Raw genomic sequence first — 26,417 nt, 5'->3', positions numbered from 1 at the left:
GATGGAAGGATAGTGATGCACAAATGTCTCAGTAGCACTGCAGTGCAGACATTTCACAGACGGCCTAGTGCACCTTGACATCCACTACTGTTCCTTCATAATGCCTATTGTACAGGGCTCTATCTGTGTCTCCCCAACCTTCACTGACCAAATCCAAACTACTCCAATATTGGCTAATAACTTCAAGAGGTAGAACTCCTTATTTCTGCTAAAGTCTCTAAACACTCTATCCTCTGATTGAAACCTCTTTCCACTCTTATTTGATCTTAGTGATGCTTCCGTTGATATTCTCTAATCAACAGCAAAGCTTCAGAGGCCAATAAAAGAGAAGGCATTCTATTTGAATAATTTCCGGTAATTCTATGCAACTGAGTGAAAAATTTGAGGGTGGTAACAAGAGCAGTGAAAGACAGGACTGGGGGTAACAAACAGACTAGAGGCCACCAAAGTCCGTTTTATGATTTAAAGTCCGTTTATGATTTCAGCTCTGAAGACCGTGAGAATCCACTGAGGAGCACCACTGGGAGCCACTCAAGCACACAATCAGTGTTTCAGTGCATAGAATAGCATGCAATTAGCGTTTCAATGCATAGAATCAACACATGGAAAATGAATGGTTCTAAAACAGAATGGGATGGGGTGGGTAATGAAAGAAAGCAAAATGCGCAGTTGATATTTATAGCTTTCCAAGAGAAAGAGGAAAATATCTTGCTATTGCTTTTCACCAAGTTAGTGGGGTCCACTGAAGATCCTGCCCAAAACTGCCTGATAATGCTCTTATAACTCCTTGATGGGAAGCCATCCTTTATTTTGATTATCTAATCTTTATCACCCTTGGCAGGCCAAATTAGCATCAGTAGATGCCAGATGGTTGGTATACAATAAAAGTTGGTTACCTTGATTTGGGGCTGGGGCGATAGCACAGCGGTTGGGTGTTCGCATTTCACGTGGCCAACCAGAGTTCGATTCCTCCGCCCCTCTCGGAGAGCCCGGCAAGCTACCGAGAGTATGGAGCCCACATGGCAGAGCCTGGCAAGCTACCCGTGCGTATTGGATATGCCAAAAACAGTAAAAATAAGTCTCTCAATGAGAGACGTTACTGATGCCCGCTCGAACAAATCGATAAGCAACGGGATGACAGTGACAGTGACCTTGATTTGAAATATTTTTTTGAAACTACCAACACCTTTGATTATTTTATGTAAGAATTAGGTGGAGATAGTATTCTTCCCAGAACCTGAAGAAAACTTGTGTTTTTTTTAACTTTGTGAAAAAAATACATTATCACAAAAGTATTTCATATATTTGCTACAGCTTGAACTTATAAAATTCCATCTAGAAATGTATTAATGTTTTTAAAATTATCCACATTTTCCAGATCTGTCACCATCTGGGCAAGCAATGCAAATATTTGCAAGCAAAGGCAAGGTAAAAACCTAGGTTCTCCAGTTTTTTGAAACCCAATAGTTCTGTCTTTTGAGCATTGCCTGGGTTTCCCCTTCATTGTGCTTCTTTTTAGCTTTTAAACAGGCATATAATACACTCAGGAAACATTAGCAGATGCTAAAACAATTTATTAGCTGATTTATTAAGCTACTGAGGATAATTATTTGAAAAATGGTGAGAGAAATCTAGACATAACAGAAGTTAGAGAAATCAGGAATTGACCTTTGAAATAATGGCAGTAACTCTTTTCTCTTTGTTAACATACCAAACTAATTGAAAACAGATTAATGTCTATAAATGCCTTATAGCATTTCTCTCCCTCCTCACCCTCCCTTCTTTCCTTCCTTTTCAAGAAAAGGTTAGGCAAAGCACCGAACCAAAATAATAATAATAATAATAAAAATGAGAGCGAGTGCCACCTTGACTAGCTTTGACAGGCACAGGGAGGATGTCAAATTAGTTTATTTGATGGCTAGAAGTTGGCATCTAATTTGAGAAAACAGTGTTCTTTTTGATATACAATTTGTTTTCAGGCTGCAAAGAACTAAGTCACTCCCAGTGACTTTTTGATATTTCCAGTGTGAATATGTTTCTTACTTTAGTGTGAATATGTTTCTGAATCGCCCTATTCAGGAAAGTCAACTATCAATCGGAAATGCTGGTTAGGAAAAGAGGGGACTTTGTTTTTGTGATCAGATAACCTAGGATTCTAGTACTGTTAGCAAGGTATTCTAGGTACATTTCTACAAGCAGTGTAGCAAAAGAAGGCAACATAAGGCTCAGCCTTTATTTGTTTATTTATTTATTATTTATTTATTCAAACTATAGTGATCTTGGAACTGGAGCAATAGCACAGCAGGAGGGCATTTGCCTTGCACATGGCCAACCCAGTTTCAATTCCTCCATCCCTCCCGGGGAGCCCGGTAAGTTACTGAGAGTATCAGAGCCTGGCAAGCTACCCGTGGCATATTCGATATGCCAAAAACAGTAAAAACAGTAACAAGTCTCACAATGGAGACGTTACTGGTGCCTGCTTGAGCAAATTGGTGAACAATGGGATGATAGTGCTATAGTGATCTTGACTAATCAAGAAATAGAATACAACTGTTAAGAAGTGACTTTGTAATTTAAAAAAATATACCACTCGTTTGAGAGGAACTGATAAATGGACACACATAAGGCAAGACAGATGAAACCTACTTATACTGAGGGACCAAGCTCAAAAAATTAATATATACCACGAAAGCTCTCTAGATACAGGGATTGACTCAAGTCATTCTTGATGCCATTCCTGTGGTATTTCTGAGGCCCTCTCCAGAGTTTGATAGCTGCCATCACAAGTTCAGCCTAACAGAGCAGTACTTCCCTCCTGACAAGCAAATGTCAGAAAGAAATTTCTAAAACCCAAACACCTCAGCTTTTTGTGAGTTTCTTGTAATCTCTGTTTTTTTTTTCTCCCCTCAACTGAGATGTATAATTTTGATATGTTTTAGGATTACAATTTCCATTTAAGATTATAATGTCCAGGGGCTGGAGCAATAGCACAACAGGGAGGATGTTTGCCTTGCATGTGACCGACCCGGGTTCAATTCCCAGAATCCCATATGGTCCCTCGAGCACCCCCAGGAGTAATTCCTGAGTGCAGAGCCAGGAGTAAGCCCTGAACATCACTGGGTGTGACCCAAAATGCAAACAAACAAACAAACAAACAAACAAACAAACAATCAAACAAAAGAGGTTACAATGTTCATTCACTAAAATGCAGTATCCTTACCTTCCACCACTGTCAATTGACCTTTTCCTCCATCCCCCTCCTCCAACTGAGCTTAGTTCAGTCATCAGAATGTAATTGTTAGTCTTCCATTAGAGTTTTCTATTCATTTGTTTTGATTTTTTCCATACAAGTTGTATAAATGATATAATTCAGTGTTTTTCTTATTTTCCTTCTGACTTAACCTACTTAGCGTAATACCCTTGATAGTCCTGTTGTGGTAAAATGCAATATTCCGTTTTTCTTTTAGGTGAGAAGTATCCCACTGAGTGTATGTAACATGACTACTATATCTACTCATCTGTCCTTAGGCACATGGGTTATTTCCAGACCTTGGTTATTGTGAATAACACTGAAAGGAAAATGAATTTACATGTTGTTGTTTTTGTTTCTTTGTTTGTTTAGTGCCAAACCTTTTCATAATGGTTTGAAAACTCCACCTCCACCCTCTGCCTTTTACTGTCAATTTGTTTCAGGTCAAAGAAGTCCTGGCTGTCTTGTCAAGTGACACAGGTGACGGGTGAAGTGGGGAGCACAGGATACAACCTCAAGAAAGAGCATGTCACCCTCCTGCTCAAAACTCACACATCCATGGACATGCCTGGGAGGGTTAGGAATTTCACAACCAGTCACAAGCACCTATACAGAGTGGAAAACAGCATCATGTCAGTCCCAAGAACTGTTTCTGAAGGTTGATATTAAAGTCCACTTGATTTATAAAACACAGGAACTGGTTCCCACCATCCAAGTTCTCGGTGAACCAGGGACTCAGGCTGCAACAAGGAATTGCTTCTCAGAGAAGAAAAGTCTTAATTATAGGGACACATGTGAGAAAGGCAGGGTGAAATTAGTAACATGGCCCTAGGAAAAAGAATGACTGGAATGACACAAGGGTGGGACTAAGTGGTGCCTAGTGACCGAATAACTAATGCTCTGCCACAAATCTAAGATGAAAACCAATCTAGAAGACTGGACACCAGAAGATAATCCTTTGATCATCCTCACCCCTGTTTTACCAGCTCACCTCTTTTAAACTCTGTTTATTAAGAAAAGCTCACCCAGCCACTGCTTTATTTAAAGGAGAGGGAAGATAGGGACCTCAGTAATGGGTAATAATGTACTTTTGGGAACTAGTAATAATAAAAACTTAACCTGAGATTTCCTAGTTCTGAAGTGGTCAAGGGCAGGAAGACCACATCTCTTTGAATGAAAATCCTGAGTTCTTTGAAAAGGAGAAACTGAGACACCACCCAGATTCAGAAATCCAAGGCCCCACCCAGAGAAGGGTGGACCCCTCATGCAAGGAGAAGCTACAGAAGAATCGTTGAGATTATGAGAAGACCATCAACAGTGCAAGACTTTACTGTGACAAAGCCCAGATTAAGCTTTTGTTATACCCCTTTTGGAGGAACTGTTCTCCCTTGATGGGGCATCTTGCTTAATGTTTCTTTTATTTGTTTCTCAACTCTGGAGAAGCCTGTGTTCTCTCTCAAATATGTGCTTCTCCTTTTCTCTTCCCTCACATCTCTCTAAATAAGTTTCAATAAAAACTTTCTTGCTTTACCATTTCACCTCCTCCTGAAATTTGTTTTCGGTGAGGGAACAGCAGCAGACTCACAATGTCTGTGCTGGGTTAGGACTGATCTATTCTAGGCCAGCTATTTCTCAAATTCTGGGGGCCAAGGGGGTTGAGCAGAAAGGTAAAAACACTCTCTTCTCAGTCAATCTCCCTTGCTCTCCACTTTATGGAGGCATCATATAAAAAGTGAAAGGTTTCTGACTTTCTCTGGAATCCTTCTTTAGGGAGAGTTCTACCATAATTTGGGAACTCCCTTGCGTTCTTGTCCATCCTTTATCTTAAAATTATTACCGAATATGGTCATCTGATCTCTGGTCCCTTGCTTGACTGCTTGAGGACAAGAACCTGAGCACACGAGCCGCTATAACACTAGCTTCTACTCAGGTTTACCAGGAATGTTGCCTTCCCTCACAAAAAATAATTTAAGGAGAAGAAGAGTGAAGGACAAGTAGTTTTAGAGAAATGTGTGAGGAGAGAAACAAGCAAAGGAAGGGAGAGAAAAGAAAGGTCGTTAAGAGAGAACACAGACTTCTGCAGAGAGGGAGAAGCCAGGAGGAGAGGGCAGAACCTTCAAGATGCAAAATGTGCCCTCCACGCCTTTGAAAGCTGGTTTTCTGAGAGCACTTTTTCACACTGCCCTGTCTGAGGCTATCTATGTAGTCTGGCGCTTTGTCAAGGGAAAGAGCATTAGACTCTTGATGGTTTTTTCATATTTTTATTACAAATATTTCCTTTTGTGTGTGTGTCTCCTTTTTTCTTGGTGCTGCCTTCTCCATTTCCAAAGAGCTAGGTATCTGCAACTCAAAGGGATTCAGTTTTCTCCTCTTCTCATCAGCTTTTGGGTTATGGAATAGGCCATTTATTCTTGGTTTTACTGATTTCCTGCAAAGACTCATTACCAAAAACTCTCTCTCTCTCTCTCCCCCGCCCCTCTCTCTCTCTCTCTCTCTCTCTCTCTATATATATATATATATATATATATATATATATATATGCCTGAAACAAAATGAAACATATGCTTCTATTACTAAAATGTGAATTTCAAAAAAAATCCATAAGTGTAAGTGGTTGGCTTTATTTATATGAGTTAAAGCTTTCCACTAATTTGAGGTAGCATTTTGAATCCCAAACCACCTCTCACACTGTCATGTCTATAAAAGAGATACAACAATTTTCACAAAATTTATTTTATTGTACTATTTTTTGATAATTCCATTAGCCATTCTGTTGTAAGAAGTAACATAAGCTAAATTATTTTTTGCCTTAACAGGGTGTAGCCATGAGGGGGGTGTGTTGAGAATATAGGGACATGGTAGAGAAAAGGTGACTATGATGGTGGGGTTAGTATTGAAACACTGAATGCCCATAAAAACTATATTAAGAACAACTTTGTAAACCAAAGTGGTAAAAAGAAGTAATAAAAAGAAGTTTGTAACAATTAATGTAACAAATTCTATTTGCAGTATATAAAAAACTTGGAGGAATATAAGCTACCCACCATTTGGATTCCAACCAGATTGTGAATCACCAAATATTTGAGTAAAATAACGTCTCTATCCCAGTTGTTTCTAAGTAAACTGTCTTTTGTTTGGTTGTTTCGCTCATATTATTTTCTTTACTTATTTTACAATACCAGAAATCAAGCCCAAAACCTCACACATACAAAGCATACACTCTACCAATAAACCATATTCCCAGGTGTCTCTTTTTAGAATTATCCCATTTTGAACTCCCTTTTATTTACCTCTCCAGATGTCTTAATATTAATGTCCATTAATATTCACAAAAAAAAGGTATGAGGAAATAGGAATAGCGAAAATCTTGTCAGACAGATTGATCCAAACATAAAGGGTTTTAAGATGTCTCTTCATTTGGGGAAAATGCAATCAATGGCTTATAAGTTTCTTTCATTTAAAATGTCATGATGGGCAGTTCATGCTGCTCACTAATACAAAAGCTATTGCTGATAATTGTTCTGGATTTCAATGTCTAATTAAAGTTAAGTGGCTAGATTTGCATATAATAAACAATAGCAGTGACTTGCATCCCCAGTCCCACCGGCATAATCATCTTCACAATACAATATCATTAAAACTTGCATGCTAATTATAGCTAATTGTTTCATGAAAATAGAAGCCATTTTATTCAGAAAAGAGACTTTCTCCCAAAAACTTAAATTCTGCTGCTCATCTCAACAGACCAAAGATGCTTTAGTCACTTCAAAAGAAAAATTGTTCCAGGAAGATTTGGGGATTTTTTTTTCAAGTTATAAAACTGAACTCTAGATTTCTCTACAGAAAGGATTCAGACCTGCAGTCAAAGCAAACCAATTAGATTCAACTTGCTTATTAACTGTATTTGTTGGCAAAATTGCCCAATTAGAAATGAGAAGAGTTCACCTTTCCTGTTGGTTAAATAAACATGATTAATACCATTAAATACTGGAATGACCTGTTTGAAAGCAATCCCTAATTAATCCTAGAAGGTCACATAAACAGTCAAATATTGAACATTTTGGACACCAAAGTGGCCTCTTCAAAATATCTATTTCCAATGCTACATAAACTAAATCTAATGAATGATTGTCCACAATCAAATGGAAAATAAAGTATCAAAATTAATGCTACCAATACATGGCTTGTTAGAACTTCACTTCATTTATTCAGGGCTTGGTTGGCACAAACAGAGGTAGATGGGGCTAGTTCCAGCATTGTGCTCAGGTAAGCGCCCAAGGGGTCCTTAGGGAAGCTTGTGGTACTGAAAGAGAAAGGCTCAGTTTCCCCTTGCCAGTGAGACAGAAAGCCACAGTCCACTTTGTGCCTCAGAGTCATGAGTTTACAACCCTTGTAAGAAAAATATGCCAGGCCTCAAGGGAACCGACATAATGGCCCAGACCTCTGAGCACAGATCAAATGTAACAAGAGTGTTAACTGCTCCGTTTCCCTTCTGTACCTCCCTTGCTTGCTCAAGATCTTGAGAATGCACCTGGCAGGGGGCACCTGGACGCTCACACATCCAGGCATGTAGAAAGGAGGGCCTAGGGCTCAGAAACCACTCATTGAAGGCCATCAGAGTTCCAAGTCCAGGGAGCGGTCCCAGTCTGTGACCCCTCAGCGCTGAATTCCTTGTATGAGAGCCCTTGGGCGAGTCTCTTGTCCGAGTATATTTTGGTGCGTGAATAAAACCTTGAAATATCTGTCCTGTCTGTGTGTCTGAGTCAGTGGCTGAGCTCAGGCTTGTGGCCAATTAAAACCCACTGGGGGAGCCTCTTTGCTCTTCTCTTCTACTTTCCAAAACACTTTTCTACTTTCCAGCTCTGAATCTGAACACCTTTATTATCCAATACTTTCGTGAGGATGGCAAAGGAACAGAGATGGGCTGCAGCAGCTTCCGCCTCATCTGCATCAGATCCGGTACCAAATGTGAAAACAAGCAAGGTGAGTGGAGCAATTCCTCTGCAATCTTTCTCCAGCCCAACACTTCATCTATTTTGCATAGCTTAAAGCTGGAGAGATAGCACAGCTTTAGGGTGTTTGCCTTGCCTGAGGCCGACCTGGGTTCGGTTCCTCCACCCCTCTTAGAGAGACAGGCAAGTTACCGAGAGTATCTATCTCGCCCACACAGCAAAGCCTGGCAAGCTACTGGTGGCACATTCGATATGCCAAAAACAGTAACAAGTCTGAGGATGACAGTGATGATGATGTAAAGCAAAATATACCCACCCTAAACAATCCTCTTTAGCTTATTTTTATTTTATTTTATTTTTGCGCCACACAGCTGGTTTTGTTTAGGGGTGATTGCTGACTCTGCACCCAGGGGTCACTCCTGGTGGCTCTTAGGAGCCACATGTGGTGCTAGAGGTAGAACTATAACAGTTCAGGACCTTATTTGCTGTATGAGCTCTCAGGCCTGCAACATTTTAAAAATGTTATTTAATAAAATAAGCAAACAGCAACATAAAAAAAAAAAACCAAAACACTACTGTGGGTCTAGTTTGAAAACCCCAGTAAAAAGAAACCTTTTGTAAGAGACATTCAGATGTATAAGGGAAATCTCCATTTTCAAATGGATCTCTCACCATGCTTTGAAGTTGAGAATGACAAAATGTTTAGAATCAGAGGAAGTCATTTACTTAAATCTGCATAAAAACTACATCCTTGTTCACTGTACATTGTCTGATAAGTTATCTTAACTGATCCTCTTCCAACAATGTCCTTTGCCTTTTGTGAAAGATCTCATTTAAATGAGTGAGCTAGGTCATTTTCATTTTCTTAAGTCTCTTTCTTGCATGCAGAAAGCAACAAGGTTATAAGACTTTTGTTGTTTTCCTGTCTTTTGTTGTTAATCTGTCTTTTATCACAAGATGAGTTTCAGTCAAGAACCCAGAAGGGTCTTAAACTAGGCCTAAAAATTTCTAAACATCGGGCAGCATACATAATGAGTCCAAGGATTTGTTGTATAGTCACAGTTTTATGTCTTCCTGGAAATAATATTAATTTAAAAAAACCCAAAACCTGACCAACTCCGTAGCTCTACCCTTCAAGGTTAATTCAGGTAGTAAAAAATATTTTAAATTAATAAGGATTTCTAGATGTTATTTTTTTGTAAAAAGAAAATTGATATCAGAGAAAAACAAAGGTTTTTAATGGCAGAAATGACTTAAGCAAAAAAGATGTTTGGGGAGGCTGGGGGAAAAATATGTTTCAGAAAAGATTACATTTTGTTCTGTTCTGTTTCTGTTTGTTCTGTTTCATTATATAGCTGAAGACTGATAAGGGAAACATAAATGCTGCTTCTGTCACATGGAACTTTCTCAGTCCATAAATTATAATTCGTGATCACTCTAAGATTTCATTCAAAGTCTGGGATAGAAAGTAAAGGACTAGATGTGGGGAGGGGGGAATATGGGAAATGAAAAGTAAAGTATAATAATCAAGGAGTGAAGAAAGGGAATTTCCATGATGTAGCTAATAAAGAGCCCTGCTTAGTTGTAATGCTTTTGTAGATCAATTGTCTCTATCTTTACCATCTTTTGCTTTTATTGTTCTTGCCGGTTCCTTCTAAAAGAACTGAAACTATATGACATGAGTTTTGGATTTAAAAAAATCACCATTTTATAACTCCCTGAGAGCATATAGGGTATTTAAAGTTGACTTAAACACACACACACACACACACACACACACACACACACACACTCACACACACCATGTCACAACAAGTGCAAAAGTGTCATTCTCTTATACATTGGCTTCAAGCCATAGTGTCCCATATATTTCAAAAGTAAACGTAAAACTAGCAAATGCAGATGGAAGTTACTTATTTTTTCTCTACCTAACTACCATTTCTCATCTAGGCCCAACCCCCTGTAAAAATACTGTTACAAGAAAATTTGTTGTAATGTATAAAGGGCTTACCTCCGGTGGTGTCTTCACTCTTAACCTGTTTGGATTCCCACTATCTTTTTTCTCTCTCACACTTCACTGTTTCAATTTTTTTAGATTTGGAAATAAAAATATGGGTAACACAATGTCATTTGATGGCAAAGGCATACAAAATAATTATGTAAGGAAGCCAGACCTAGCACAGGCAGGAAGGTGCTCGCCTTATATGTGGTTGACTGCAGTTTGATCCCAGGCACCATATAGAGTCCCCCAAACTGTACCAGGAGTCACCCTGAGCACAGAGTCACCTGAGCACCAGTCGATGTAGCCCAGACTCCAAGAATATTTTCTTTTCAGAAAAACAAAGAAAAGAAAAAATAATTACGTCAGGCTATATCAGAGGATAATAGAGTAGGTAAGGCACTCACCTTGCATTTGTCCTACCTGGGCTCAATCCCCTAAGCATTGTCAGGAGTGATTCTTGAACACAGAATCCAAAAAAAAAAAGCCCTGAATACAACCAGGAGTGGCAACAAAACAAACAAAACAAAATGATGTAAAGTAGCTGTGAAGAGTGCTCAGAAGGGCAGAGCACATGCTTTGTATGACTGAAACCCAGGGTTCTGTCTATCCCTACCTCTGCATACACCTTTCTCCACCTCAACCTTTCCAACAATGATCCACCAGGCCTGCAGCAAACAAAAAGTACTGCGTGTAGCCTTGGGAAACCCCATACCAGTGGAAGGATCCTATTTTACAAAAATACACTTAGAAATAGTAAGTGTATAATGGATATAGGTAATGTTTCTGCAAAGGCAATCATATTGATGTCAGTGGCCCCACGGATGACTTACGTGCAGTGGGTAGGAGAAAGACGGTCACTTTCTCCCCAACCGCCTCTACCACCAGGGACCCAGGGTTACTGGGTTCTTGTCTCGCTCATGGAAAAGAATTTCAGGAGTAGACAAGCAGTGAAGTAAACAGATTTTATTTAGAGGTTTCTGAGGGAAGGAGGAAGTGATAAGTGAAAGAGAATAGTAAGAGTAACGCGCTCAAGAGAGAACGTGGGCTTCTCCAAGGGTGGAGAGAGCCCCTACATACATCCTAGCACTAGACACGAAAGCATGAAAGTACACATCTCAAGAGGGGAGATGTAGGCAACACATGTGCTCAGGTACCTCATGTGCTTAACCACGTGGGCGTAAGAAGCACATGGGTTCAGGCAGCATATGCGTGCGCTTCCTTTATTCAAAGGTGTCTTTTATAGGGTTTCTCCAACCTGCCCCCACGTGGGGTTTCTTCCCAGGTAAAAGTCCATTGCTAAGGAGGTTACCAGGGAGGTTGGGAGTGGTGATGGTCTTCTTTAGGCTGGATCACATTTTAATCAGATTAAGCAAGAGGTCAAGGGAATTCGAGGAACTTCATGGGGAGGGGTCCAACCTCCTCAGGGTCTGCTGAAGGTCTTATTGGGTCTGTTTTCTATATCCACAGAAGGTCAGTCTTAGGATTCTCCTTTCCAGAGACTTTGTTAATCTAAGTTTCATTGCCAAGGGCCTTTCTCTATCTACCTGCCTACATCAATATTGCAGGATGCAGATGCATCATATTAACATGTTGTACATGTTGTACATCTTAACTTTGTGTCAAATTTTAAATAGAAATTAAAATATATTGAAGCTGGAGTGATTGTACAGCGTATTTGCTTTGCAAGTGGCTGACCCGGGTTCGAGTCTCAAAATCTCATATGGTCCCCTGAGCACCACCAGGAGTAATTCCTAAGTGCAGAGCCAGGAGTAACCCCTGAGCATCGCCGAATGTGACCCAAAAAGCACATATATATATAGAGAGAGAAATTAAATATTAAATATACACAATCTATCAAAAAATACAAATAAGAGTAATACTCCAAATATATTCTGCTTTAAACTCATTACTATTTATACAAGATAGCAAATTAAATGAAGTTATAAACTACACTGCAAATTTCTATACAGAAGACAGAAATAACTTATATCCAGGAAAAAATAAATCTCAAAATTTTACTCTATTGTCCTGTAGGAAATTAATTTGCTTCATTTCAAACCTAGTAATAATATCTAAATATCCCTCCATTAAGTTGCTTATAATTAAATAGTTCCTCAAATGCTCCTTGAATTAATCATATTCTCTAGAATTGTTTCCCAATAATATGTTGAACAAAATCTTTACTGCTTTTATATTTACATAAAAATTAGAGTTTTTGGACATTTTACTTTGACAGTAACCAATTTTGTTACATATTATTACTTACATTGTTTAATCAGCTATTTTTTTTCCAAAATAAAGTTTATCATGGGATTTTCAGAACCAGTGCCTTTTTTTTCCCTCTTAATCTGCAACATACAGCATCATTCCCTGCATTTAATAGGTATTCAATAAATTCTGTTTTTATGTTTCTGAATTTACTTTCATGGCTCTACTCATAAATCATCAGAGCACAATCATTTTAATTTGGTCTCAGAGGTACATATTTGTCTCTCCTTAATTTGGCACCTGTGTAACTAAATTGGCTTTATTTTAATCCATTTTACCTAACATAAAATGGGTCATAACCTGCTTCATCTCACCTTTTAAATACATTAATATTCTGAGGAAGATTTTGATGTGGAAGGCATCTAGTTTTCCTCTAGCTTTCTATAACTAGTAGAAAGATGAATGTAGATATAGATATTTATCCATGCAGACAGATATGTAATAGATGAAATACAGATAGCTAAGTATACACATGCACATAAAATATATATTACTTTGACAGTTATCAATGTTGTTCCATATTATTACATTGTTTAATCAGCTATTTTTCATATATATATGAATGGCATGCATGTATAATTTTTAGTCAGGAGCAGAAAACAGCAGCTAAAAGAAAGCAAAGTCATCTACACATGTTCAACATAATATGTATGAACATCTTAATTTAACAATACAATTTGAACTAGCTTTTTAGCATATAAAACTGATGAATAATTTTATTTTTCTGAAATTCGAATTTTTTCTGAACTAAAGGTAAACAATTTGTAGCTAATATGTGGTGAAAGAAAAGGAAAGGATATTAATAGCATTAACCTAAAATAGGCTTTGATGTTATTATAAAATTTAGGTTATTTCAAATTAAATCAAAGATATCTATGTTGTCTCATAAAAAATTTTGTGGCTAGTGATACTTCAAAAATCATACTTGATCAATTTCTCATATCTTTTTATCATCCATAGATCTTAGAAAGGATTTTTATTCACTATACATGTATTTTATCTATCAACTGATTAAATTATTATAATAGCTACAAGTTTTAAATAATCCAATAATTTTTTTAGAATTTTCTACTACTAAAGGCCTTCATTTTAAAACAACACTTATTAAATAAAATGCATTTTATTCTAGAAAGAAATTTCATTCTTTTTGCAGTATTAAACAATTTAATAATTTCACATGTCTATTTTTAATGTCTTTTAGGTGACAATTCTTAAAAGTATTGTTGTAGTTGAGAGAAGATGGTTACTAAAGTGCTGGTGTTCTGGTGTGCAAATTTTACTGTACCTCCACCTTCATTCACGAAAGTGCCTAAGAGCCTTCACAATTGTCCTTTTATCACTTATGGTCTACTTCTTTGAAAAGTCCCCTTTTCCAACATCCTCCCCCTTGACAATCTCAGTTTGTAGTCAAAATTGAAGGGTTTGTTATCATTAAATACTTTCCATTCCTCAAATTTGATTCTTTATAAACTGGAATGAATATGAGTGAGATTTTTCTGGACTTGTCCTTCTCCATCTGAGTTATTTCACTGACAACTTTAGTTCCATTCAAGTTGTAGCAAAAGACAAGGTTTATTTTTTTATCATAACTGAGTAGTATTGTATAGGGTACATCTGTCACAACTTTGTTATACAATCTTTGATTGTTGGGCCCTTGGGTTGTTTCCAGCTTGGCTAATGCAAGTAGTGCTGTAATAAAATAGGTGTGCATGTATCTTTTTAGTTTAATGATTTTATTTGCTTGGGGGCAGAGAGCAAGGAATTGAATTGAGAATATTATTATTATTAATTATTACTATTAGTGAGAAGTCACCGTGCCAGTTTTCCAAAAAGAACAAACAATGTAGGATGGCATTACTTTGTCCTCTCCCTCCTTACCATGAGTAGCTTGTCCCGGTATTTCCTGTAGTTTAGGCTTACCCCAGTCTCACCCATCAAGGTGTTCCCGAATCGCTCCCATCCCTTTATTTAGCTATAATCTCTTCTCTATGCTCTCTTCCCCAAAACAGTTAATCCGTGGATTTCCCTTAATCTGACTCTGCTAATTTGTAAGGTCAGAATTTCCTAGGACACTGAATATTATAACATTGCCTTTCTCCCCTCGTTATGCCTTTTGAATAATTTACTTTAAAGCTATGTCTTTTTTGTATAGACACAATAAGACAATACTATGTTTTTGTAACTTGGGAATTAATTGGCTTCAAATATTATTCCCTCCCGGGCATCTGCTTTCTCCACTTAAGCCTCACTTGCCCTCAGTTCCTAGCACCCTAAAAGCAGGGTCCCGGTGAGGGACAGGATGGATCCAGGGCAAGCGGTGAGTTGTGTGCTACCCTGGCATCGAGATGGGCCTGGCCAAAGTGCCTAATTCTTAACTAAAAGTTAAGAGCTTGATCACAGACAAATGCTGTCATGATCCAAAAGTAATGATGAGACTAGGACTCTGCTAGGGATAGGAAAGACTGACCTGGCCTGAGCACTGTAGTCTGAGATTGAGATGGCCCCAGGAGAGCAATTCCATAAGCTTTAATGCATCTCTTATTGTGTCCATACAAAATGATTAATATTATGAATTCTTATATGTTTGCTGGCTGAGGAGAAGAGAAACACACTCATGGGACTCCGCCCTTGGGTGGATCCTCCTGCTGAAAGAGAATTAAGTCCTAGGAGAAGCATCCCCTAAGGGAAAGGAACCTCAACCCTATTGATGGTGACCACACCTATGTGTACACCCCAACCCCCTCATACTGGGGAGATTTAACTAGGCTGTAAGAGTGGGTTGGGGGGCCAGATCCAGAGATCCAGAGAGAGATCCAGAGCCGGGAGAGAAGCAGAGAGAGAGAATGAAATAAACTGATCGAGCAACCAGTTTGGTCTTCTTCTTCCGTCGCCTGCCCTCGACCGACAGCTCACATAGCGATTCCAGAGCACCGAACGTGGGTGGTGAGACAGAGCCACCCGGAAAGCCTGCGAGTGCACACGCTCCTCTGCGAGCCTTAGTTTTTTACAACAAACAACATTCCCTCCAGCAGTGTGAATGATTTTTTTTAATGTCTTCTCACCATCACTGGCTGTTTCTGGTATTTATGATATAGACCATTTTGATTGTGGGGGTGATATCTATAGTCAGTTTGACTTGCATTTCCTTAATAAGTGAATGTGAATTTGAATAGTTTTCCATATACCTACCAGCTTCCAAGTCTTCTGCAGGAAATTATCTATTCATCTCTTCTGATTATTTTGATGTTGAGATGTCTGAGTGCTTTATAGATCCTGGATACTAGTCCTCTCTCAAATTCAGGTGTCTAAACATTTCACCAATTAATTAAGGTGCTTTTATTTACATTTTAGTCCTATTTTCTTTCACAGTACAAAAAGTTTTAGATTAATAAGGTTGCATTTGTTTTTACCTTCCTTGCCAATGGAATTTAATTACTGAAGATACATCCAAGGTCGGATTCATGAAGAAATTGGCCTATGATTTCCTTAATTCTCTGTATGGATTATGGTCTACTATCAAGGTCTTAGTCTACATTGCAAGTTAACTTTTGTCTATGTTGTGAGATAGGTCTGTCTGTGTCCCTTCTTCTGTCCTTCCCTCCTTCCCTTCCTCCTTCTCTCTCTCTATTTCCTCTCTCCCTCCCTCCCTCCTTCCTAACTCACTTCCTTCCTTCCATCCTCAAGTTTTCCCAGCACCATTTGCTGAAGAGACTTTCCTGTCTCTTGTGAAGATAAGACTGTGAAAAACTCACTTTGTGCCTTTTAATTAATCAATTGCCCATACATCTTTGGGTTTATTTTTGTGTTCTCAAATCCATTTCATGGGTCTGAGAGTTTACTTCTATTTCAGAACCACAATCTTCCAATTACTATAGGTTTATAATATAGTTTGAAGTCAGTGAATGGGATGCCTTGATTTTTTTTCCTCATTATTGCTTTGGCAGATCAGGGGGTTATGACTCCATACAAATTTTAGTAGTGTTTGTTCAATATTCTTGAACAATGCCATCAGACTTTGATATGTATTGCACTGAATTCAAATAGTGATTTGGGTAACATACTTGAAACTTCTGTTATAATTTCATATTATTAAAATGGAAAAAGAAAATTTTTTTCAAATAGTTTATCTTCCATGCATTCCACACTACATCCCAGTGTCTTAGATCATTTACTTTAAAATTATAGCTCAAGGATTCAAGAAAAAAAAAATCAATGTCTTTTAAAAAAAAAGTATGGATAAAATCTTCCAAAACTTTTTATATTTTTAGCTAAAAAAATACCTTCCAGCCTTGTATCATTTTATAGATTTTCAAACATAAAAGAAAACTAAAAACTGTGAAAAACACATTTCCTAGGCAAAGAAAACATTAATAAAATGGAAAGACAGCAGAAATACTACTTTGTGAAATTGAAGTCTTTATACCTCACTTTTTACTAGAATTATAAATCTTTCATTCACAAAATAGTAAGTGCTAGTTAGCTGTTGCTCAGATAGTGGGCAATGTTGATTACATGTCACCAGGAAATCATACAGGAGTTAAACATCCATAAAATACAGAGGACTCTGCCAAAGCACAAACGCATGTGCATAAGTCACTATCTTGGTCATTCAGCTTTTATTGATTCTCTGCTGACTTACAATTCCAGATATCAAATTTCCCCTTCCCCTTTGAGGCACAAAGTCACAAAGACAGCCAAGAAACCAAGCCGACATACTTTTGTACTGTAAAATTCAAATAGAATATTCTGTTCCAATGTAGGAACTAGGCACAAATCACCTACTAGTCTAGAAAATCGAGGCTTTTATAAAATGTATCTGCAAACCAACCAGAATAGCTTGCTACTAATAGCAAGGGGTTGATCACCAAGGGTTGCTTTAAATCTCTGACCTCACTGTTTCACCAATGAAGAGCCAGTAAGGCATAACTAACATCAAATCTGAGCCACTTCACTCACTTCCACTTCCAAACTACTATTTTAAAATTCCCCTTTGTAAATATGTTACCCCAAAATTTTCATTTTGAAGCTACAAGATTATTATATTATAATGATCTCACATTCTATAACAGGATTAATACACCTAATTTTTGTTTTGTTTTGTTTTTGGGTCACACCTGGCAATGCACAGGGGTTACTCCTGGATCATGCCCTCAGAATTACTCCGGTTGTGCCCAGGGGACCATATGCGATGCTGAGAATCGAACCTGGGTCAGCCACGTGCAAGGCAAATGCCCTACTCACTGTGCTATCACTCCAGTCCCCAATACACCTAGATCAGCTCATTTTCCTGGATAACTTTTGAGTCTAGTGTGAGTCAAGTGATTGAAAAGCTTTCATTACCAAACACTATTCAGGGAATGCCTAAACTTTACAAATCAAGTACAGAAACTAAAAACTGCACAACAGTCTAGGTCAATACATTCTTCTCTATTTCAAAAAATCTCAGAATATTCCTATTTTGGATAAAGAATAAAAATACTATTATTGTTAAAAATTACCATGGATTTTATATATACATGTATGTATAAACATATTTATTATATATATTTTGATTATACATATATAGGACTGGAGTGATAGCACAGTAGGTAAGGTGTTTGCCTTGCAAGCAGCTGACCCAGGTTCGATTTCCCCGTTCCTCTCGGAGAGCCTGGCAAGCTACTGAGAGTATTCCATCCGCATGGCAGAGTCTGGCAAGCTACCTGTGGCATATCGATATACCAAAAACAGTAACACTTCCACAATGGAGATGTTACTGGTGCCTGCTCAAGAAAATCCATGAACAACGGGATGACAGTGCTATAGTGCTATATTTGTTATGCATATGCATATATATACACACACACACACACACACACACATATATATATATATATATATATATATATATGATTTTGACCTGTGATGATACTCAGAGGTCACTCCTGGCTCTGCATTCAAGGAATTACTACTGATGGTGTTCTGAGGACCATATGGGATGCCAGGTGTTGGATATCATTGGTTTGTCCTTTCTCCCTTGCCACAGAGTTTGGGCTTATCTGGTAATAATCTTAAACAATTCTAGACTACATTGGTATGTCCTGCTCCCCTTGCCACTGGGAGCTTAGGTATATCAGTCATGCCCATCAAAGTGCTCCCAAGTCACTCCCATTCCTTTGTTTATCTGTAACCACTTCTACTAGTTTATCTGTTCTTCCTCTAATCAAACTCTGTTGATTTGTAAGGTCAGACCTTGCTAGGACAGTGAACTTGTATTGTAAGTTAATATTGTCTTTCTCCTCTCTTATGTCTTTTGAATAGTTTACTTTATTTTTTTTTTTTTTTTTTAATTTTAAATTTATTTATTTTTAATTAGAGAATCACCGTGAGGGTACAGTTACAGATTTATACACTTTTGTGCTTATACTTCCCTCATACAAAGTTTGGGAACCCATCCCTTCACCAGTGCCCATTCTCCACCACCTGTAAACCCAGTGTCCCTCCCACCCTCCCCAATCCCATCTCCCCCCCACCCCACCCTGCCACTGTGGCAAGGCATTCCCTTCTGTTTTCTCTCTCTAATTAGCTGTTGTGGTTTGCAATAAAGGTGTTGAGTGGCCGCTGTGCTCAGTCTCTAGCCCTCATTCAGCCCGCAACTCCCTTCCCCCACATGGCCTTCGACTACAATGTAGTTGGTGATCGATTCTCTGTGTTGACCTTTCCCCGGAACGTGAGGGCAGCCTCGAAGCCATGGAGTCAACCTCCTGGTACTTATTTCTACAGTTCTTGGGTGTTAGTCTCCCACTCTGTTTTGAATAGTTTACTTTAAAATAATATCCTTTTTGTATGGACAAAGAAAGACATTTATTAATATGCTTTGGTAACATGGGATTTAATTGGCTTCAAATATTATTAATTCCTGGGCATCTGCTTTCTCGACTTAAGCCTCACTTCCTTGCCCTTACTTCCTAGCACCCCCAAAAGTAGGGTCCCAACGAGGGACGGGACAGACCCAGGGCAAGCGGTGATTTATGTGCTACCCTGGCATCGAGATGGGCCTGGCCAAAGCACCTAATGCTTAACTATATGTTAAGAGCTTGGTCATGGGCTTGTCATATCATGATCCAAAAGCAACGACTAGACTAGGGCCCTGCTAGGGCTAGGAAAGACTAATCTGGCCTGGGCACTGTAGTCTGAGATTGAGGTGACCCCCGGAGAGCAATTCTATAAGCTTAATGCATATCCTGCTATGTCCATATAAAATGAATTGTAATATGAATACTTATATGTTAGTTGGACAAAGAGAGGGGAAACACACCCACGGGGTTCCGCTCTTGGGCGGATGTCCTGCTGAAAGAGATTCTGCCCTAGTGAAAGCATCCCCTGAGGGATAGAAATTTACCCCCTATTGATTGTAACCACACCTATGCATAAGCCCTGGCCCCAGATGCGGGAGGATTTAAGGTGGCTGTGAGAGGGGGCTTGGGGCAAGTGCTTGAGAGTTCCAGGGCCAGTCCCAGGGCCATTCCGAGGGCCAGTCTCCAGTGCCAGATTTGGAGAAGCTAGATCAAGATCGAGACCCAGAGGAGAGAGAGAATGAAGTAGGATGGGAGAGGAAGAAGCAGGAGGAGAATCAGAGGAGAATGGAGATGGGAATGGAATAAACTGCAATTGAGACCAAACAGCCTGGCCCTCGTTCCTTCCTTTGCCTGCCTTGTCATCGCCATCAACCTCCCAGGGGTGGGGGAAGCGGCTGGAGACTACCAAACACGGGTGGCAGGAGAGTCAGCGCCGCTGCCCTGTGCCCAGTGCCCTGGTGCGGTGCAGTGAGGTGCTCCTCCGTGCCCCTTTCTTTTTCTTTTTTGTATTTTTACACAGCCAGGAATTGAACCCATGTCAATTGCATGCAAGACAGGCTCCCTACCTTCTGTACTATCTCTCCAGCCCAAGTGATTGACATAATTTTAAATGGTATTGACTATAATCATTTAAGAAAACATGAAGTTATATAATAAATCTTACAAATGATTCTACCCAAATTAAATAATATTCTTAAAATTTTGGAAAATAAATAAACAAAACTTTCTAGGATCTACACTGTTAATTATATATATATATATACATATACATATATGTATATATATATATATATTCCCAAGGTTCTAAATAGCCAAGGTACCAACCAACATACTGTGCTCACACAATAACTAGTTTAGTTTTCAAATTGCTAAGAATCACTTGCCTTGCCCTAAAATTATTCACAGCTCAAGAAATTAGTGTATTGCAGGACTGGAGTGACAGTGCAGTCATAGTGTGTTTGCCTGCCTTGCACATACAACCTATTTAAATTCAATCCCATTCAATCCCTGGCAACCCCTCTAGATTCTTTGAGTCCCACCCAAGAGTGGGATTGAGTGAAGAGCCAGAAGTAAGCCCTAAGCACCACCCCCACACCCTCTTTTTTAATGAGAAAAAAAAAAGAAAGAAATTTATGTTTTGCAAGTGGTAAGTAAATTCTCAGGTTGGATTTTTTGTAAAATTTAATTATGCTTCTAGATCTGTAATTTTCTAGCCTTGTGATCCTCCACAAATTAACATCCTGACTCTAAATTTCTTTGTTAAAATAAGACAATTATATTGACCTCATGAAGCTGGTATGATTACCATACAGAGTATTTAGCAATTTGTTTGTGGGATGAGCAAAATATTCAGTGTATATGCTAGCAAGATGAAATTGTATTTTCTGCTTTACTTAGTTATTATAGTTGGGTTTATTATCAACTTTCCCAGCCTGCAGATGAGAAGACTAAGGTTCAGAATTTTGTTTTAATTGCTAAAGTGATCTAATTGGTAAATGGGAGCTGTGATTCAAATCTAAGCAGGTGAGCGCTTCTCAATTTTGTAGCTAAGCAACAAATAATAGCAAAATTGAAGACAATGAAAGTTTCTAGAATCATGTAGAATTTGAACTTTCACCACGGAATGATTATAACAGACATATTTTGTTTTTACTTTATAATCAAAAGTTTAGAAAATGGTTCATGAGTTTATAATATTAATAATTTTTGAACTGAAAAGAATATTTATCATTGCCAACCTGCTAACCTAGTAAAATCCCACTCCTTTGTCTTAAAAAGTACAGAGATAAATGTATAATTAGGTTAAAACTCTATTCAAAGTTTTGTTATGAGCCATTTCCTTCCAAGTGTAAGATCAACTTTGAAATTCAGTTTCTGCATGTTGGAACTGTGAGTATGGCAAAAAAAAAAGAAAACAATGTTAAACTTTATTAGTCAAATCAAGACATTTTTTTCTGTGGTTGATAGAGGATGGAAGACAATCCTTTATAAAACCCAAAGATTAAGTTGCTTTTGAGAATAAAATTAGAATGAAAGGAATCTAACATTAAGTCATATTTTTCTTTAGCAAAACAAAACTATCTATACTGTATATAGTCTTTGTCTGGATGACTGAAGAATCTGAGACAATAATTGTGGTGAAAAGCACTTGAAATGTATCACCAATTCTCTTTCTTATTTTATGGAATAACAATTATGACAATCAGTATGGAAAAACTGTGCTGTGACTAAGACTTTTTTTTTGGCTTTTTGGGTCACACCCGGCGATGCACAGGGGTTACTCCTGGTTCATGCACTGAGGAATTACTCCTGGCAGTGCTCGGGGGACCATATGGGAATCTGGGAATTGAAGCCGGATTGGCCGCATGCAAGGCAAAGGCTCTACCCACTGTGTTATTGCTCCAGCCCCATGTGAGTAAGACTTTATCAGTTTATGGTTACTGGAGTTTTGTCCAAGATTAAGTGAAGATCTCAATTGTCACTAGCATTGAGCCTAGTGTGAGGTTAACTGTCAGAACTGGTGACAGTTTCCAGACTTATAGCTTGCTAGTTAGTGACACTGCTCTGCAAAAAATATGAGTGATTTCTTGTATGGTGGCTCACCTTATCATGATATAATTTCACACTAAGTTAACATGGAGAGAGAATTTATCATTCAAATCAAAATTTCCTAGTGCTTCTCTGTAACAAAATTTCTATTATAAATCAACAAATCAATCTTTTGTATTATGGACTAGAAGTCAGGAATATCTTTCTGTAAAAGACCAGCTAGTAAATATCTTAGGCTTTTGGGTCATATGTTTTCACTCACAGCTATTCCATTTTGATGTAATAGAACAAAAGCAAAATAGTATATAAATAAATAAACATGATTATTTTGTGAAAATCGATAATGAAATAGATTTGACCCATAGACTAATCTTTTCCAACCTCTACTATAGATCATCTGCACTTTGTGAACTAGTGTCTTAGCCAGAGTAAGGGTTTTCCACATCCGATAGATACTCAGGTTATTTGAATACTATCTCATGTGATTAGTTGATCTTTTGAAATAGAAGTTTATTCTATGTTATTTTTATCTGTCCAACATTATTATAAGGGTCTTAAGAGAAAAAGGGAAGTAGGAGACATTTTGAGAGAAGGGGATGTATGACAGCATAAGATGGAGTGATATGACCTGCAGAAGTTGGAAAATGAGTGAAACTAATTCTCCTCTAGACCTTCTATTAAAAAAACACAGCCCTACCAACTTATTACAAGCTAAATTACTTATTTTAGATTTATGAATTTCAGCTATCAAATATAATACATTTCTGTAGTAGTCCTTTCAGCTACGTTATAGTGTGAAGGTTATATAGTGGCAGAGGTCTAGATCACAATGAGTACAGACACCTAGTTTAGGTGAGAACTAAGTATTTATATTGCAAACAACTGAACTGTTTATACAGCAGGACTTATGCTATCCTGGACCAAATTAGATGTCACCATGTGATCCTAATAGCCTGGATTGTAACAGAGTCTAAGATGGATTGGCCTTCTGTTTCTGTGCTAAACTGGCAGTGCTCAGGAATTACTCCCAGTTATATACTTTACTTGGGGGCTACTCCAAGAACAGAGGATCCACCAGAAACCTTGCAGATATCGACCAGGGCCTGCATTATGCAAGACATTCACTAAGCCTATTCCAGTATCTCTCTGGCTCAACACAAGTTTTCAAAATTAGACTAAATATACTTTTCCACTTTTCAAAGTCCATAGGTATGAATAAAACAGAAGCGTGCTATGCCTGCTCAAGATTAATCTGCAGAAATATATGCAATAGGATCATTTTACATTAGCTCTTTGTTTACATGGTTCCAATCAGCTATACACCAAACATCTGGAGATAAATGGATTTTCTAACAGACAGAATAGACGAAGTTTTGGGGGGTTTGTAGAGAGAGATACCATGCATGTATCTTTTTATAAAAGACAGGCTAATTATTTTCCTTTTTTACTGTCTTTTTCAAATAAATTCTTGCTTTAAGCTGAAAATTCATAGTTTGGGCTTATCAAACTGAAACAGTAACAATTCAGAGACATTTAATTAACTGTGTGGTGGGTAATTATATATTTTAGACTGTTACTCAGAACTTTCTCAATTAAAAATGGAATAGCATTCTGATATCTAAAATAAATCTCTTAAAATTAAAATAATGTGGCAAGTTAACACTGGCCTGTTTTTTTTAATTATTATGATGAAAATGAAGATAAAATAATAAGATGAGTGGAACAAGGAAAAAATGTTAACAAAATATCAATGAGAATAAGGACATTATGTAAAACTTCAGAGTATTCTCTGAAATTGGTGTGATGTTTCATTTTATTTATTTCAAAGTCCTTCTTTAAGAGTTATAAAGCCAGAGTAATAGTAGTTAGGTGTTTGCCTTGCATGCAGACCACCCAGGTTGGATCAGTGGCATTCTATATGGTACCCTGAGCAAGGCCAGAAGTAATTCCAGAGTGCCACACCAGGAGTAACCCCTGACATCCCCAGGTGTGACCCCAAAATAGAAAAGAAGACAGAAGAAAGTTATATAAGACACCATGTGTTTTACGGGCTTTTGTTGTTGTTGTTTCCCTCCTTCATTCTGAAATGTCCAGCACTGCCAAATGTGCTGCACCTCTTGGAGAAGCATGTTGTAAAATAATATGCTTCATGTTTATTCAGTGAAAGTTTGCACTGCGGAACATTTAAGTCTGAGGTTTTCTAACCAAGGAATGAACAAAGACAAGGCATTATCATTTATCTAACTTCATCACTTTCCAGCAAATGAAAACATGGCAGCTTTTCAATGGCAAGGGGATTTATTTTGAAGTGAAACATTGCAAGGAGTTAAAGAAACAGAACTTTGGATATAGTATCAGTCTACTTTTCATCATCTGACCCTTACCTCTCTTTTTCAGAAACTCAGTTTCTTTCCAACTCAAAATTAAATCTCCAGTCCCTGGCGTTCTTGTTTGAATAACTGTCTTCTCACAAAGTAGAAAAATCTCCCACCTTCGGTAGGAAAAATCGCCTGCCCCCAACTCTGTGGAAAGGGACAGTATGTGGGGCTCTCAGCGGGTGGTGCTTGAAATCCATCAGGAGTTCACAATCTTGCTTAAGACATCAAGTAGAAGACAGACTTTAAAAAAATGAAGTTTCTGGACTAGAGAGATAGCACAGTGAGCACAGTGCTTGCCTTCCATGCTGCTGAACCAGCTGACCTTGGCCCTGTCTCACCAGAAATGATCCCTGATCACAGAACCAGAAGTAAGCCCTGAGTACAGCTAGATTTGACCCCCAGTCAAACAATTAAAAAAGTCTGATGCACGCTTTAAATCTGTCTTAGGGTGCCATGTTTGGGGGTGCAAAGAAATGACGATGAATGAAAGGAAGCTCCTACCCTTTTTTGTTTCCCAGGAAAGCAAAAATAGGTTTTGTATATCTGCTCTTAAAGAGAGTCAGTAGAAACCGATCCTAACAGAAAATCCCATTTCTCTGCGTGTCTGCTGTGCCTTTCATTAAAAAAAAATCATTATATTTAGTTAGTTTTGGTTAAATAAGATAGTTTTTATTGAAATTTACTTAGAAAGATGTGATCGGGAAGAAAGAGAGAAGTGTGTGTTTAAGGGAGAACACAGGATTCTCCAGAGTTGAAGGAGGCAAGCAAAGAAACACATGATCAAGTAAGATGTGTGCTCAAGTGAGAACATAGGTTCGAAGAGCAATTCTATAATAAATCCTTTGTCCAGCTTATACTCTTCCACCAAACCCTTCAGAGCAAGTGTCTTGAGTGACAATTATCCTCTGTGTCTTTCTCTATGACTGGACATGAAAATTATTTTCATGCAAACCCTCTTTATGCAGTTACAAACACTGAGGACTGTGTTCTCTGTGGCATGTCATGACTCTTGAATATGATTTAGAGTCTGTGGAACTTTTTAGATTTATTTGATTCTTACATCAATCCCCTTATATAAGCAGTGCAGAGCTTTTTAGAATTACCTTTTAATTGAAATATAATTCATATGCTATAAAATTTATCATTTTAAAGTATATAATTCAGTGGATTACCTTCTTAGTATTTTAGCTGAGTCATATAACCATCATTATTATTTTGGAACATTTTTATTACCTCAAAAAGAAGCACTGTACCAATCCACAGTGACTCACCATATATACCTCATTTCCTACCTCCAGCCCCTGGAAACAATCTATTTTATATTTGCCTCTTCAAGACATTTTATATAAACGGAATCACAAGTAGCTTTTTGGGGGGTCTGATTTATTTTACTTAATATAAAATTTATAAGAATTATTCATGTTGCAGCATATATTTATATTTAATTCTCTTAATTAATGAATGAAACTGAGCAATAGGGTGTTTGCCTTGCATGCGGCTGACCTGGGTTTAATTCCTCCATCCCTCTCAGAGAGCCCGACAAGATACCGAGAGTATCCCGCCCACACGGCAGAGCCTGGCAAGCTACCCATGGCATATTCAATATGCCAAAAACAGTAACAAGAAGTCTCACAATGGAAATATTACTGGTGCCCACTCGAGCAAATTGATGAACAACAG

At 38.0% G+C, this 26,417-nt stretch overlaps 1 protein-coding gene across 3 annotated transcripts in view; it reads right to left on the bottom strand.

The window, feature by feature from the left end:
• The window catches only part of MACROD2 (mono-ADP ribosylhydrolase 2), a 2,262,400-nt gene that overhangs the window by 888,961 nt on the left and 1,347,022 nt on the right, over nucleotides 1-26,417 (bottom strand). The gene's annotated exons all lie outside the window — the stretch shown is intronic.

The sequence above is a fragment of the Sorex araneus genome, chromosome 3 (genome assembly GCF_027595985.1).
Source record: "Sorex araneus isolate mSorAra2 chromosome 3, mSorAra2.pri, whole genome shotgun sequence".
NCBI classification, from domain to species: domain Eukaryota; kingdom Metazoa; phylum Chordata; class Mammalia; order Eulipotyphla; family Soricidae; genus Sorex; species Sorex araneus.
Note: the sequence above shows the minus strand (reverse complement) of the source record. Positions and strands in the feature narration are given on the sequence as shown.